Below are 3,420 nucleotides of genomic sequence, written 5' to 3' on the forward strand. Positions count from 1 at the left end.
TGCTAGCCTGGCTCAGTGGCTCAGCCTGTAATCCCGCACCTTTGGGAGGCTGAGGTGAGTGAATTGCCTGAGCTTGCAGTTCGAGACCCACCTGGGCAGGGAGACCTCATCTCTACAATAAATCAAAAAATCAGCCGGGCGTGGTAGCGCGCGCCTGTAATTCCGGCTACTCGGAAGGCTGAGGCGGAAGGATCGCCGGGAGCGGCCACTGCACTCCAGTCTGGGCTACAGAGTGAGACTCCAACTCAAAATTTAAAAATTTAAAAAAAAAAGAAGAAGTTATGCTGTCAGAGAGCCACCAGCCTAAATGGCACAATCTCCGGGGCAGTTCTCAGGCCCTTATTGGTTCTAACAGTACAAGAAAGAGAAGATGAATACTCACCTTTGCTCTTTCTGGTATGCAGAACTTAGGGAAGCCAGAAGGGCAATTTATTTAATTTATTTAAATATATCGGATCACATCTGCACCAAAAGGAGTACATATCGGGAGGCTGAGGCAGGAGGATCCCTTGAGCCCAGGAGTTCTCCAGCCTGTCTGACAAAGTGAGATCCTGTCTCTTAAAAAAAAAAAAAAAGAATACGTGTTATCAAGGGGGATGCCAGCAAATTTGGGTTGTCTCTTTTTGGGGAGGGGATGCATGTATTATATACAGAAGAGTTGCATTTTATCAGTCAGGGCATTTTTTTCTTTTGTGCTGGGTCTTACTCTGTCACCCAAGCTGTGTTTCACTCTGTCACCCAGGCCAATAACAAGATTGGTTTCAGTGGAATAGTGGGGACAAAAGACTTACTAGTGTAAGTTGAGGACAGAATAAAGGTGATGTTGTGGAAACAGTGCGCATAGACAACTCTTGAATTTTATTTTAAAGGGCAGCAGATAAAAATGGAACAATAGCTGGAGGGGAATTTGAGACCAAAGAAATGTTTTTCCTTAAGATAGAATATAAATGTTTATATGCTGACACAAATGTACAGAGAAAATTTATCTATGATGAAGAAGAGAGGAAAAAATAATAATATGAGTAAAATTGCTATTATAATTAAGGTTACAATTAAAATAAGTCACAATTATGATGATCTTTATAAAGTAAAAATAAAAGGCATTATATCATGTCGGACTCTTGGTTACATTTCAGTTTAAACTAGTTGAACCACAAAAATAAGAAAAATTTCACAGACACACATATTAGCAGGGAGAATACAGGATGGGTCATAGAATTGGGAGACAAGCCTAAAAAATTAGTGCTCTAATGGTGTCCTCTCATCTCTGTTTGTTTCTGCTTTTCTTGAGATGTTCCTTTTATTCTATCATAGTTCTTCCATGTGGCCAGTGAATTTGGTCACAAACTGCTTCCAGTCTGCGTTCTCCCAAAGCAAGAGACAATCTTCCCCAACAGCACTAACGAGTCTGTAGGAGGATACTGAGTGGTTGGATGGGGTCATATGCCCACCCCAGAACTCATCAGTTAGGCTGGCGGCATGAAGATTCTTTGACTGGCTAGGTCCTGGTTGTATGTGCAACTATTCGCTGACTAGTGCTCACATTCACCAATCAGCTAATAGTTTTTCCAATACATATCATTTTTAAAGTGCCCTCACTGGGCCAGGCATGGTGGGTTACACCTGTAATGTCAGATTTTGAGAGACTGAGGCAGAAGCATCGCTTAAGCCCAAGAGTTAGAGACCAGCCTAGGCAACATAGAGAGTACTCATCTCTACAAAAATAAAATTTTTTTTAAAAATTAGCTGGGCATAGTGGTGCATGCCTGTGGTCCCAGTTACTCAGAAAGTTGAAATGGAAGGACCGCCTGAGCCCAGGAGGTCCCCATCTTGATATATTCAATGGTCAGTGGACAGTCCTCACCATAGTCAACCTCCAACAATCGACAGAGTTGGTCACTCCTTCATTCTTCAAACAATTTTTTTTTACTTAGCTTTCAAGACAACACATTTTTTAAAAATTTCTTCTTATATTGTGAGCATTTGTCAGTGCTGGCTCCTCTCAGCCTCTGTTATCAGCTTCTCTTCCTCATTTGCCTAACTTTTAAATGTTGGAGGACCCCAGGGTGCCCATGACCCTCTTCTCTTCCCCTCTATCTATTTACATGTCCTGGTGGTCTCTTTGTATTCCATCTGTACTTTGATGAGTCTGAAACGTGTGTTTCTGGCATAACCTCTCCCGTGAGTTCCGAGCACACATTCCTGCTAGTTGTCTAAGACTCAACTCCAACTTATAATGTCCAAAGCAAGACTCATGATTCCTACCTTTGAACTTTTCCAACCTCTCGTGTTTCCCCATCTCAGTAAATGACACTCCATTTGAACAGGACCTAGACCTCAGAATCATCCCTAATTTTCTTGTGAACTCAGAATTGGCAACCAGAGTCCAGTTCTGAGTAAAAAGATACACAATTCATAGTCTAAAAATGGCCAAACACCTCCTCAGGACTTATTCACAGCCAAAGAACCTCTTTTGCCATTCCCAAACATGACCTCAACAAGTCCCTCTCCCAATTCCAGGCTGTCAAGACAATTGTCAGAGACTTGTGAGAAATGAAAGAGTGAGTCAACAGCCTCAGGAAAGTGCTGGATTTTTTCCTCCTTCTTCAAGTAGAGAGAAAGTGAGGGTTCCATCTCCAAGACAAGTAAAGGGAAGCTTACAGGGATTGAGGTACCTGCAGAAGGAAGACAGGCTGTTCATTCTGTTGTCATCTCCCGCTTAGGCAGCATACTCAAGCAGGAAAAAGAAAAAATAAAATGAGATGGTCAAATAGGCAGAGGGACCACAATGGGGCTGCCTATAAGACCATTATTAGATGAAGCAAGAATTCTAGAATTTTCCAGGAGCTAAGTTATGAGCAGTAATGAGACTAAAGCCACCACTACATCAGAAGGTTGACAGCAGGTCAAAGGGACCCCAACAGTAAGACCGGAAGGGATGGAGCTGAGAGGTCAGAAGAGGTTGAACTGAATGAGATCTTCCCAAGGAGAGAACTAGGCAGAGGGAAGGCTTCTCAAAATACTGACAGGGGCCTCTCAAAAGACAAAATTTGGATGTCCACTGCACAAAAGGCACCTACAATGGAGTGGGGAAAAGGAGAGAGGTTTACAATTGCACGATAGCTTAAGTGAAAGTAATTTGTCTCTTTCCACATTTCCTCTCCCAATACCAAACTGACCTGCATTTGGTGGCAGAGGAGATTGTGGGAATAGGTGAATACTTAGATATAAATCTAACAAAATATGTAAAAGTCTATCTGAGAAAAACTACAAAGCTCTGATGAAAGATATCAAAGAAGAACTAAATGAATGGAGAGAAAATCCATGTTCATGAATCAGAAGACTCCATAGCCTCAGGATATTTCTTTCCAATTTGATCTGTTAGACTCAACACAATTCAAATTAAAACCCCAGCAAGGT

This window comes from Carlito syrichta, unplaced genomic scaffold, assembly GCF_000164805.1.
Source record: "Carlito syrichta isolate Samal-C Ts95f unplaced genomic scaffold, Tarsius_syrichta-2.0.1 Scaffold137869, whole genome shotgun sequence".
In the NCBI taxonomy this organism is placed as follows: Eukaryota; Metazoa; Chordata; class Mammalia; order Primates; family Tarsiidae; genus Carlito; species Carlito syrichta.